At 51.4% G+C, this 13,950-nt stretch overlaps 1 protein-coding gene across 1 annotated transcript in view; it reads right to left on the bottom strand.

The window, feature by feature from the left end:
- Positions 1-13,950, bottom strand: part of RASGEF1B (RasGEF domain family member 1B) — a gene marked incomplete at its 3' end in the record, with an annotated part of 333,562 nt that overhangs the window by 240,954 nt on the left and 78,658 nt on the right. The gene's annotated exons all lie outside the window — the stretch shown is intronic.

The raw sequence follows: 13,950 nt of genomic DNA, 5'->3' as shown, positions 1-13,950 counted from the left end.
AAGTAGGTGTTCGGTGCTTACCACTGAGCAGAGGAACGGGCCGACTTCAAGAACTGTTTCTCTGCGGGATGAGAGCGGAAGACTTTTCCAGTCTTTTCTCTCTTCATTCTAAGATTTCTCAATCTGAGGGCACCTGGGGGGCTCAGTGGGTTAAGCCACTGCCTTCGGCTCAGGTCATGATCCTGGAGTCCCGGGATCAAGTCCCGCCTCGGGCTCCCTGCTCCGTGGGGAGTCGGCTTCTCCCTCGGACCCTCCCCTCTCGTGCTCTCCCTCTCTCTCATTCTTTCTCTCAAATAAATTAACTAAATATTAAATAAATAAATAAAAGATTTCTCAATTTAAGATATCGAGATATATATGGACATATTGCATTACAACGATATTTTTCTTTTTCACTAACAGCTACTAACGAATAACTGAAATGATGCCATTCTCACCCATGTGCGTTCCAGCGCGCTTAACGTGAACAGGCGAGGGACAGAATTTCAGAATGTTCACAATCTAATCGCCAGTGGCACTCACTCTCTCTCTCTCTCACACACACATTTTAAGAATACAAATATTTATTGAGAGTCTTTATTCAAGTTTTTTCCATCAATAGGGGAAGACAATTTGAAAGGTTTGAACACTGGTAGTTTAGAGAGAGAAGGAAGAATAATGCCAAAGTCTCTTCAAAACACACGGGTTTCTCTCGGAGGCGACTCACATAGCAGCAGCGATCCTGGCTACAGGAGAACAGAAGGAAGGGCCCTTCGGGCATCTGTTAGAGAGCGAAAATCAGAGGCATGTCCCAGGGCACCGATCATCTCGCCATTCGGGAACCCGCAGGCCCAGCTTTTCTTCTGACGACTTTGTAGGCCGCTTAATGTCCTGGTTGCCATTTTTCTTTCTCTTTGCAATTTTCTGTCCATTTTCTGACTCGAACAGCCCCAGCGGGCTCCAGGTTCCCAAGCGGAGCGGCACTGCCCACCCGGCCACCCGCCGGAGGACAGGGAGAAAATGCTCTGTGGGTTCGCGGGGAACAATCTGGGCCGCAGGAGGCCACCCCAGCCTAAGGCTGAAGGCCTTCGGTTCTCAACGACCCAGCACCGCGGATCTCCGTGGGACTGATTCTCGGAGAGGCGCTCGGCTTGGTTCCAGAGCTCGGGGCGTGTTCTGACTCGAGGCTGGAGAGGGTGCACGTGCTGCCCTCGAAGGACATCTTCTACGAAAGACCGAGACGGTTTTCTGTGGGCAGCAGCTGCACGTGGGCAGCCCTCAGTTGTCGAGGGAAAAGGAACCACACGGACACGAGGCTCCTCTAACTTCCCCACAGCATGGAATGTTCCATTGGTTTTGCAAGTAGATCTATTGAATACAGTAACCCCCAAATGGTATTTTTACAGACCCGTAAGAACACCGGAGTTCAGACGTCCGCCTGCGTCGCTCAGTCCCATGGGCACAGACTGCGCCAGCAGCGCTAGCTACTGGGGTCACAAAGGTGGAGTGGAAGTCCGTGGATGCACGGTTGCAAATCCATCGAGGCTATGGAAGAAAAAAGAATTATCCCGCCGAGTTCGGCCTCATGCTAGAAGAGCCAGAGAAATAAACTTGACGGATGAAGGCTAATTTTGTGTAAGTGCTAGGGACTGACGTGTCTAGTGACTCTGAAAATGAGCTGCTCGAATTACAAGGTCAAAATTCCAAGTATGGTAAAAATCTTTGGTTTCCTGCTATGTGTGCTTTTCATTATGCTGCTGTTTGTTTAGATCCATCCCAAATAGTTCAGCTCAGATATCTCTCCTGAGTTCCAGAACCATGTACGTACCGTCCGCTAACTGAACGTCCCCACTGGCCAGTCCCTGAAATGTCTTCATCTCAAATTGTCCCAAGCCTCCTTGCTGGCCTCCCAGACCTGCTGTTCCTCTGGTGTTCCCCCGTCAGAATGATGACGTCATGGGGACTGGTTTCTACACCAGAAAACGGGGCGTCCACCTTGGGCCCTCCCTTCACTGTGCGCCTCACAACCGATCTATCAAGTATCAATATCACACCCCGTTATCCGGGGAGGAGCGTGTTCCGAGAATCCCCGGAGATGCCTGAAGCCCTACACGGCAGGGAGCACTGTACATCCCGTGTGTTTCCCCAGGTGTACACACCCGTGATGACGCCTAATGTACAAACCAGGCACCGTAAGAGAGTAACAGTAACTAAGAACAAAATAAGACGATTATAACAATATTCTGTAAAAAGGCCATGTGGATGAGGCCTTCCTCTCTCCCTTAAACAGACCTTGTCGTGCTACACTCGCCCTTCTTCTTGGACGCCGTGAGACGATAAGACGCCTGCGTGTTGAGATGAAGTGACGTGAGTGACGTGGCCCCGTGGCTCAGGGTTAGGCTACTAGGGACCTTCCGCTCCCAAGCCTGGTCACTGAAACCGCAGATAAGGGAGGGGCTCCTGAGTTGTGCAGCCCCGAGGGGCAGTTCAGAGTTCAAAACCGCCCCGAGCACTTCCTGGCTGTGTGTCCTTGAGCAAGTACCTTCACCACCCCGTGCCTCAGTTTCTTCATTTGAAGGACACGATAATAATAATGATGACGACGACGATCTCATCAGCCACATGGGGTTGTGGGGTTCAATGAAACCCACGAACGCAGAGAGCCACGAGTGGTCCCCGACAGACGGAGAGCACTCGGGGTGCCGGCTGCTGAGGGCCACACCCTTCTACACAGCCTGTTTCAGGCACAGGCTTCCCCTCGCGCCTCCCAGCCTCCGAGCCGGTCTCGCTTTGTGGGGACCTCCGTGGCCCCATCCTTGTCCTCACACGCTGCTGCACTCATCTTCCGGGGCCCGTCCCTGGGGAGGGAAACCGAGTGCTGTCCAGGCCTACGCTTGGGGGACGGATGGTGGGGGTAACATGAGCCGCAGAAGCTCCCTCTTTCTCTTTTCTGAATATCATTAAAATCCAACGCTGACCTCTCCATTTTAAACTCTATCCCAAGGGACCCACAAAATGTGCCGAAAGCACAGCCTTCTCTCAAGTGCAAGTGGCTTGGCCAGCCTCTGTGCTGTGGACTCCCCTGGGCTGGACTCGCCCACCTGGGTTGCCAGGCAGTGAGCGAAGGACTGAGAACACAGACTATCCTGTTTGCCTCTGCACTTCTCCGCAGAGCCTGGCCGTCACACGTTTTCCTAAAGGTGCCAGTCGAATGTGAGCTGGAGGACGACCACTCCGTAGATCTGGGCCGAGTCACTACTCTGTGATGCTCGAGCAAGTCGGGAGGACAGGACAAAGGTAAAACCAGAGGCCATCTGGTCTGTAAACTCTCAGTGCCCTAGCCGCGCACACACACGCCTGTAAAAGGACGATATCATGTTACCTGCCTTGTCACACAATAGGTCCCACCGTGCACCGCGGCTCAGCCTCCCCACAGGGGAGACTGGAGGAGAGTTTGCTAGAGTCTAGCAGGGAAATGATGCTGGACGCTAGGGAGAGAAGCCGGTGCATTGGTCCATCCAGCAAATATTTACCAAATCCTACCATAGACCAGGCCCCGCCCTCCCAGGGGACAGGACCTCTGCGCTGTGTAATGCAAAGGGGTGTTGTTTACCCCCTGGGGAAGGCAGAGGTTAAGGTCTGTGTCATTCCCATATGGTGCGGCACAGTATCGGAAAACAGATTCCTTTCGATAAAGAAATTAGTGATCTTTGAGTGAAATTTTTCACCGTTATTTCTTCTGACAGTTCATCGGTCATCGTGGGTCCGTTTCAGCTCGCACAACGCGTCATATTCAAACAGTCTGACTTTCCCTTTCGTCCCACACAGACCCAGTCACATCTTCTCGAGCACCGCAACGAGGTGATTAAGGAAAATGGAGTGTCGCGTGCCGCAGAAAGAGCATCCGTCTTTGAGGGGAAACCAGCCTGCTTCTGTCCTGGAACATTGGGTGTTCAAGTGAAAAAGCGTCAGTTAATGTTCTAGGTCCTAAAGTGTCATGGACTCCTGTGACCCTCAGTGGATTGAGTATCTCCTCTGAGCCCCAAGCTCCTTCTCCTTAACAGGAAACTGATAGCCCCACCCCAGGGCTACCGTGAACAAGGGCTCCCTGCCCTTGGCGATGGATCACCGGAAGCAGAGTGAAGACAGCCCAACAGTTTGAAATGACCTAAAAGTTATGGGAGAAAATGGCTTTTGTTTGAAGACCTCCTGGTGTTCTGTGGGGAAGGAAGACTCTCCTCTGCTCTTCACGCGTACGACTTTCCTGGCCTGCATTCGAGGTATGTTATTTAACATACTCCGAGTACCGACTGCCCCCCATACATGGAGTTACTACTCATTCATTGCCGAGAGCATTTTGCAACGGGATGGCTGCGTCCACGAACGTCCTATACTCCACAGAGGTCCGCTGGCTGTCTCACGGAGGAATAGAAACTTAACAGGTGAGTTTCATAGTCTTCTTTTACAAAAATACAAATCTTCTGATGTTTTCTGTAATATAAGAGATTTCTAATCCTGGAAGGCATCTAGAAGATATTTTCTCAAAATAAGAAGTCCACTCATTCACTACCAAAAAACATAATTTTATTTTGCTTTCAAATCTGCCCCTGCATCATGGGGAGTGTTTGTACGATGAATTTAAAAACCGCTTGTTAAAAAAGAGAACATTCTGAAAACAGATGTCTAGAAATAGTTCCATGATTCCATGGTCTCGTTGCCTGAAAACATTATGTCTCACTTAAAATATCCTCTTATCTGCTCTTTTCAAAGATTTGCATCTATTTTCAGCCTCCCAAATAAAGACATTCCGTGGGGTTTGAACCAATTTGTTCAAAGTTTAGGGAGCCAACATCACCTAATTAGTTGATGAGAACAACCAAGTGACAAGCTTAAATGTCATGTGGAAAGGTATTGGCTGAATGAGATTAAGAAAAATTATTTGCACAATTAGTAAATGAGATTGGAAAATAAAAGAACGTCCTGATTAAGTAAGCATCGTCCAGGACGCAGCTCTTCAAGAAGATCCTTGGCAACGGGAATGGAATCACGTCTATTGGGAAAACGTGGCCTGGTCCGGTCTGTATCGTGGCTTTGGTGGGGGGAAGGCCGGGTTGCTAGGGCGAGGGAGAGGACCCACTCCCTCATCTGAGAACCCGTTTAATTTAAAACACGTGATAAGTATAACTTCTTTCCAGGTTTTTTCTTAAATTCCAGCTAGGCGGTATACAGGGCAATGTTAGATTCAGATACAGGATTTAGTGATTCAGCACTGCCATGCCACACCCGGGGCTCGTCCCAAGAGCAATTTTAGAAGATTTAGAACATCGGAAAAGCACAGTAAACACTGACCACCTCATCAAATATGAAAGAAATCCAGCTGTTCCGACCATAAAAAATCCTTACTCAGACGCGCTTCTTCGTGCGGTGATGGAGCACGAATGGGGGCCTGGCACACAGGAGGAAACGGAGACGCTTCTAAACTCCCGCCCAGAACGTCCTACCCTGGAAAGTCACAGCAAATGTCTCTCTGTGATTCACAGGGTCCCGCCTCTCCTGGATGAGAGGATGCAAGACCAGGAGGTACTCAACATAGACCCAGCCGGGCTGCACGGACACAGGTAGAGGTGAGATCTGTCGCCATCTTAGCAGGATTGTGAAGCATTAGGCACTGCCGTGACCCTGACCCTCAACAATGACCCCTCCACAGCCCTGAGGGTGCCAGGAGCGGGAGAAATCAATCCTCCTGGATCAAGCCCTCACTCCTTCCTCATGTAAAGTCACTCACCGGTGGTTCTTCAAGAGCCAAACGCCCAAGTCGGAGTTCTGGGGATCAGAATCAACACCTTGTCAAGGAGGTCATCTCTCGCCAGGGCTGACGCCCGCGGGTGCTCCCAGCTCCTCTCCGGGCTTCACTGCCCCTCACCTTCCCAACCCCCACACAACTGCTGGTCTTGGACTCCTCTCAAATACAAAGAGAGAGAAGCTACTTAAATTTCAGCTTCTATTATGTGCACATCTGTGAGCAAACAGACTGTGCGTGTGGTTTCCACCCCCTCCCTGCTCGGGACCCACGTTTTACGTCCAACCCACTGAGGCCCACCGCACCCGGCAGAGCAGAGCTGGCGCTCAGTGGGCGGCTTGAAACCCATAAATGATTCAAAGGCAATAGACAAAACAAGGATCGAGAGAGGAGACAGTATTTAGGAGATTATCACCTTAGGCCACAATTTAGGAAATTATTTTTCAATCTCAAAAGAGCTAATCTAATAATGGAGGGATGAAATTTTTCCTGAATAGTATGAGAACAATCCTCATCATTTTCTATTTTGGGTCCACATTAGCTATCATTAATAGAGAACTGTCACGCTGGAAATTCTAGTAAGCATTATAAATAAAAACAAATTGAAAAAAACTTTTTTAAAGATTTTATTTATTTATTTATTTGACAGACAGAGATCACAAGTAGGCAGAGAGGCAGGCAGAGAGAGAGGGAAGCAGGCTCCCCGCCGAGCAGAGAGCCCGATGCGGGACTCGATCCCAGGACCCTGAGATCATGACCTGAGCTGAAGGCAGAGACTCAACCCACTGAGCCACCCGGGTGCTCCAAATTGAAAATTTTAAACAAACTAGTATCTTTGTCCAAGAAAATACATTTCAGACGTCCTAAAGTGAGATTTTGGAACAGTTACTTTCCACGGTAGACTCGCAGGTCGCTAGAGCACTGAGGAGCACGGGAGTGGGGAGGCGCCCCGTCTGTTGGGGTGGGGTTATTCTTCCTTTCTTTCAAGATATATTTGGAGATTTTCCAGCTGAGCCAAAAATAAGTCACCCTAAGTGCTTGTAGAGTGGGTGAAACTCACTCCTTTGGTTCTCAGCTGACCCAAGATCTGAAGAAGAGACCTGGGGCTTTGGCTGTGACAGTATAAATAGCCTGTTTCTGAAGATGGTCCGCTTCCGCAGGCGGCAATGCTCTCATCAGGACAGCCTGCGTGCCATGGGTTAGAGCCCAATCACTTAGGTTCCATTTATTTTAAAGCCTTTTGTAAAAGCAGATACTTTAAAGAGCTATGAATAAAAATCTGTCAAATTCAGGAGTGAGAATCTCGCAGTTTGTTCTTATTCGTACTGAACAGGGTCCGAAGGTGGGACGCCTGGGGGGCTCCATCAGTTACATGTTTGCCTTCAGCTTGGTCACGATCCCAGGCTCGTGGGATCGAGTCCTGCGTAGGGCTCCCTGCTCAGTGGGGATCCTGCTTCTCCCCCTGCTTGCGCCCGTGCTCGCTCGCTCTCTCATAAATAAGTTAAAAAAAGAAAGGAGGAAAGAAAGAGTGTCCAAAGGCAGTTTGGCCATCTCGGGCTTGGAAGGCTGCAGGTTCACCGGAGGAGGTGGGCAGCCTGCCGGGAGGGAGGTAGAGTAGCTCCGGGCCTGGGCGCCACCTGTGCTCCCTCCTAGGAGACGCCTCGCTCTCGGCTCCTTGTGGCCGGGGCGTCTGCAGGCACGAGGGCTCACCCCACCACCTGGGTAAACATGAGTCACAAACCCGTGGTGGGATCTCTACATGGAGCTCCCCCCCGGCGACGCCTGCAGGAAATCTCTGCCACCGTTCCCGGACTCGTCCACGCAGTCAGTTAACGAAGCGCACGTGCGGGGAGACTGTCCGTGCCAAGCACTGCTCTCTGTGCTAGATAAAGGCCCATCCAGGAGCAGATGCGGACCCTGTCCTCCTGAAGCCTACATGTCAATAAAGGAAACGGAGAACTGAGTGAGTCACTAAACAGTCGTTGCGGAGTGCGGTGTCTGGGTAAGGAAATCAAACGGTGCGGAGGCAGAAGCAGCAGAGCGCCCTGCTTCAGACGGAGAGTTCAGGGAAAGGTCTCTGACATTTAAGGTGACATTTAGGAACTTGAGGATTGAGAAGGAGCCAACTGTGCAAAAGCCATGGGAAGAGCCTTCCAGACAGACAGAAAGCGCGCCCCAAGGCCCTGAGGCAGCGGAGCACGGAGCCAAGGCGGGAAGCCCGGAGCGAGGCTGAAGAGGAGGGAAGAGCCCGACCCCGCAGGGAACGGGAGCCCCAGTCAGGCGCGCCTCTTGCAGGTTCCGGCAATGGGAAAACCTTGAAGGGTTTTAAGCCGGAAGATGATATAATCTGATGTATGTTTTCAAAAGCTCTCTTTGGTTACTGCATGGAAAATGGATTAGACAGGGTAAGAGTGGAAGGATTTTATGCTTAGATGGAAAATAAGTTAAAACGTGGCCTGTGCAGGCTCTGGGTGGCACCGTTGGTTAAGCATCTGACTAATGGTTTCGTGATCTCAGGCTCCTGTGATCAAACCCTGCATCGGGCACCTCGTTCCGTGAAGAGTCTGCTTGGATTCCCTCTCCCTCTCCCTTCACCCCTCCCCCCAAATAAATAAATGAATCTTTTTAAAAAATGGGCTGCGCAAACACGGTGTTCACAGGACTGGCGTGTCTGTGTTGTGCGGTACATGTACATTAGGCACCAGAGCAGCACCAAGAAGGAAAAAGTGGGTTTGATCCTGTTACCTACCGCATCAAGCCATGTTAAAATGAAGTCAGAGAGATATAAATGATATTAAGACATCGATCTTTATGCAAAAAGTACAACTTGAAAACCACTGGGCATCTTATCAGAAACTGAAGATCCTGTATCTGGAGAAATGGGAGATTTTGCTAGTGACCCCCAGCTTGCAAAAGAGCCTGTTGCAAGAGTTTATTTGGAAATCTTTGGTTTGGAATAGGTTCTCTTCGGACGAGTGCTAGCATCAGGTTTTTTCTCTGGGCATAACGAACTTTCAGCTATAACCATGTCCTGGCGGCCAGTGTTTGGCTACTTACTCATTGCATAGTCCTGGGTTAGCAGCGTCTTGGGTCATCAGTTTCCTCATCACAAAATGAAGACAGAGCTCCTGCGCGGGTGGTTTCAAAGCCCAAAGAGGGGATGAGTTGACTCTGCATCTACTTTCCCTTCTCTTCCTTACCCCCCTCGGGAATCTGTACTGGACTCTGGTGCCGGGAAACCAATCCTCGAAGCAGGAGAAAATACGGCTGGAAAAAGAGGCTGACTGGGTGCTACCTGCTGCGTGGACGGTGGTTACATAGAAGAAACCAGCAGATTGACATTCGACGCTCCGAACTCAAAGAATCTCTCCTGCACGCAGAACACCACAAACATACGCCCCAAATGCCCCACTGTTGTTCGGACCTTCGCGCCTGGCATTTCTGTTCCCACCCCCCAAAGCAAACCCCGTGACCTAGCGGCCTCACGTGGGTTGAGGATGGACAGACAGTCGTCCCTTCACAGATCTCCTTTTACCTGCAACGACATTTCTTAAGTTCCTCATTACTCATCGTTTTTATAATGGACATCAAACTAGTTCCCATTTAGAGAACTCTCTTCTTAAGATCATTCGACTAACCACCGTCCTTCCATATGGCCGGTGTCCACAGTCATTGACAGAGAGGCGCAGCACGTGAGAGGAATCCCGTAGCTGGAGGAAATGTCTACCTGTGGGACAATGAGGCACATGTCGCTCAGACGTTCCCGGGACCTCAGAGTATTTCCACGGCTCTTTATCCTCTGTTCTCCCGGGATGCATTGTCCTCAGTCAACTGTTGGATCTCACTGAAGTCATGCTCCAAACCAAGACTAGCCGAGGCGAAATGCTTGTTCCTTTTCCCTGTTGGCAACGCAGCTGGGAGAGTGCTTCAGGGGAGGCCACGCACGGGACTGCCGGGGCGGGAGTCTCGGTGCCGCTGTTAACCATGACCCTGGGAATGTTCCTAACTCTGCAGTGAGGCAATATCAGCATCTACTTCATGGCGGTTGTTAAGAAGAATAAATTAATCGTTAACACCATTAAAATGTTTAGAGCAGTGCCTTGGCACCCAAGCGGCTCCCAGTCAACGCTGTCACCATCAGACAACGAAGTGGAGCCTCGCGTCTCCTCTCAGTGGACGTTGCCTACGGCTGCAGAGAACAGGGTCCACCCCTGCCTTCCCTCGACCATAAATCTCAAATATTCAATGATGCTTGCTTTGAACGCCTGATTCAAAACAAAATTTAAATGCACTTTTGTGAGGACCCAGACTAGGGTCCACGCGATGCGGCTCCCGCAGTCAGGGGGGCCGTCTCGGGCTCTCCCCTCTGCCCCAGTGCAAGGACGGAGCGTGGCCGGCCACGGTGGGCCCGGAGCGCCCCTCCCCGAGCGCCAGCTGGGGCTGTCAGACGGCGTTACTGCTGCGCAGACCTTCTGGCAGAGCCGGCGGAGCAGAAGCGCCGCGGGTCTCCCTGCCCACCTGTCAGCCTGGTCCGGGGCTGCCCAGAAATTCGCTCTTTTCCTCCGTCAAGGGTTGCAGCCCTGGAGCCCCGGCGCCTCCGTCAGAGGCTCCTCAGTCCGGCCTCCCCCCCTCCCTCATCACCTGCTCCCCAACCTCCTCTCCCAAGAAGGGGATCAGCCAAGTAATCCCGGGACAAAAGTCAAGGAGTCTGAGGGAGGGGCACCTCGCGAGTGCTGCGGCCCAAACAGCGTGTGAGAGCCGCCCTGCGCGATGCTGCTGGGGCAGCTGCCGCCCAAGGGCTCCGCGGGCCTCTGACCTCGGCTTAGCCAGCAGGGCCCACGGCTCACCCAGCTGTCCGGCCTGACCTGACAGTGGGCACAGCGGCGCTCGCAGGAAGGAAGCCCGAAGGTGATCTGGTTTTGAAAAGCAAGCGCCCCCTCCCCTCCCCTGCCCTACCCTCCCCTCTCCTCCCCTCAGGTATCTGCATCCCACGCTCCTGTCCTCGGCCCTGCTCACCCGTGGGCCTTCCCCACCGAAGCGGGCTCGGAAAATGAGAAGTCCTAGGTTCAAAGCGAGGAAACGGAAAAGGCAAAAGCGCCGTCAGGGAAGCCGGGAGGACCGTGAGGCTGGAAGAGGGTCATCCCCGCACAGACACAAATCGTGGTTATTTCCCCACTGGCCGAGCCCACAGAACTCTGGGGAAAGTCCTGGGGGCGTCTGGTCTTTGCTCTAATTCCCAGCCCTCCTCCTGTCTCTCCAAAGGAGCTCATGTTCTTGCAATAATTCTCGGAGATAGAGGTTTGCCAACTGCTCCATAAAGTCATTTCCAATTTGCAAGACGATCTCCAGTAGCTAGTCCTCCCCTCCCCCTCTTTCTCCGCCGCCCTCCTCCCTCCCCTGCTCTCTCCCTCTCTCCGCAGCCAGCAAAGCCTGGCGGAACCAGCAGGCTATGAAGCAGCCCTTCCACATGCCGCAGTCCGATGATCCGGTAATTAATCCTCATAATGACGATCTGAAAGGATTTCCAGGGCCCCCGGGAGATCCCAGAACTCTCTCTCCCCTACTGGTTGTGCATATGCTTCGGATGCAACAGTCAGTCCGCGTGTCCCATCCTGGCCGTGCCCCTCACCAGCCACGTGACCTTGGCCGGCAGCTTAAGCTCCCTCTGCCTGCCACCGTTTCCTCATCGGGAACACGGAGTCACGGAGTCTATGAAGAAAGGGAACAGCTGACACTCTGGTACAGAGCTAACACTCTGGTTACGAAACGTGTCCCATGAACAGACACAGTGATAAACCATTCACCTGAATTACCTTATTTAACCCAACAAGTGCCGGGTTGACATTAAGTCTGTTTCATTACAGTCTAACGCACTCGCCATGAGCCACACAGGTTCACCACCCCCAGCGGCAGTGAACAGAATGTCTGGATAATGGAAACCCCTATCGCCCGGCTCGGTGACATGACAAAGACCGTCTTCCTCAGGGTTACAGTTAATCCACAACTCTCGTGCTCCGATGTGCTTTTGAAATCAGAATTTTGGGGGCTTTAGGAAGATAATAGGGCCAATGTGATAAATAAGGTAGCAGTTTGGAACAGCATCCTATCATCAGAGACATTAAAGTTTTGGCAATAAAATATATAAATATTCTTCCCAAAGAGGACAAAAAGAGCCTCACATCATCTCAAAAAATGTTTTATTGCCAAAAGTAGATCAGGATAAGTAAAAAGTTTGCCATCAAATGTGTTAGGAAAGAAAAAACAGACATGTTATTTTTGCTTGTGTTTCCGAATTCCAGATAACGGTTTACTACACAAGAACACTCAAAAAAGAAGCAGAAAGTTAGTCTGAGTTCTGACAGTAGCTGCTGTGTGCTCTTGGGCAAGTCACCAAACCTCTCTGATTTCAGATTCCTCTATAAAACGGGTGATTACTGCTGCACCCCCAGGTTACGTGGAAGCAGCTGTGAAGGTCAAATGAGGTCGGAGCCATCGAAGCATTTTGAAAAAGTGACATATTGCAATCCAAGCTGTATGTTACCTTTTAAAAATCATTTTAAAGATTGTTATAGTTTTTTTTTTAAGATTTTATTTATTTGTCACAGAGAAATAGAGAGAGAGAGAGATCGCGCACAAGCAGCGGGGGCAGAGGCAGAGGGAGAAGCAGGCTCCCCGCTGAGCAAGGAGCCCGGCTGTGGGACTCGATCCCAGGCCCCTGGGATCATGATCTGAACTGAAGGCAGAGGCTTAACGGACAGAGCTGCCCAGGCGCCCCAGGATTATCACAGTTTTAATCACGCGCCGCAGCTTTCTGTTTGAAAGGCAGAGTGTGGCCAGCACAGCACGGGCTCCCACTTACAACTTCCTCGCATCCCTTTGCTGCTTCTTACACAACAGGAAGGATCATCACACACACGACGGCTGCACGACTGCCATCTTTTTCTGACTTAATCTATAAAAATCTCCTGACGAGCTGTTGTGTCAAATCAGTGCAGTCACTCAATGCCCCAAAGACATTTTGAGCTTCGATGAGGCGAGCAGCCCAGGGGTCAGGTGGTTCCAAACCTGATTTCCCAGCTTCTTCAAAATCAGCCCTCGTCCCCTTTCTCTGGGGTCCATGGAGAGGCCCCAGCCCCGCACGCGGCCCCAGCCCGGCCTCTGACTTCCCGTCTAGGCCACGTCACGGCTCCTCCCGTGACGAACTCCAAGTCGGCTGTGCCGAGTCAGACTTCGGAGGGCAAAAGATGGCCCGTGACTGCTATCCGGCGTCCTCCTTTCCAGAAGGTTTTCTTCTCTGGCCTCAACCCCTGCGTGTCCCTGCCACACACCCCCGGCCGGCTGGTGCCGTCTTTGCGCTGATGTCGAGCCCCTGCTGCGGATGTCAGTCCAGCCGTGACAGCCGGGTCCGACACCACCCCGGCTGACCCGGTAAGTCACATCTGCCTGCTTTCCCCCTGCTGTGGGGCCCCTCAGGAGCCCGGGCCAGAGCCCATGACCTGCTTCCCTCTTTGCATCTCTTTATGCTCTTTGGGCTGGAGGAGCCTCCATGGCTGAATGATTTGTCCCATTAGCCATGGTTCTAGAAAATTAACCGTGAATGTTCTCCAGTGTCCGCGGCAACCCTCCCACCAGGGAGCGAGGACGGCTCTAAGCTATCCTCTTTTGATGTTAACTTGTGGAAACAGAGCCTTTCTGGCCACTAAAATGCAGTGCGGTGGGTGTCTCATAAGAAAGAAATCGTCCTAAGTATTCTCCTCACTAGACAAGGAGGATCCACTGAGTAACCCTCACTATACGGTAAAGCTAGTTATTATTCTCAACAACTGAAGGGCCTTCTGTGGGGGAAAATCCCAAGGTCTATGACCTTGGTCTGTGTGTGAGAACAGCAGCGTAAGTGTAATTTAGAGAAAACTTAGAAGCTGAAATTCGTCCTCAAGGAGGCTACAATCTAACAGAGGAGACAGATGGAGAAAACGGATTATTACATGACTCTCTACTCACTACATAAAATAGTAAGTAGGGGCCGCGATGGAGATTGCCACGGGTTGCTACGGGAGATCTAACAGTGCTTAACCCGTCCTGAAGGTCAGGGAAGGCCTCTCGGAGGAGGTGGTTTATTGATGTTTAAGTTAGTGAACTCTGGATCTCAGTTTTCTCATTTTTAGTGCAAT

This window comes from Mustela nivalis, assembly GCF_964662115.1.
Source record: "Mustela nivalis genome assembly, chromosome: 4".
Taxonomy (NCBI): Eukaryota; Metazoa; Chordata; class Mammalia; order Carnivora; family Mustelidae; genus Mustela; species Mustela nivalis.
This window is presented reverse-complemented; position numbering and strand designations above follow the sequence as displayed.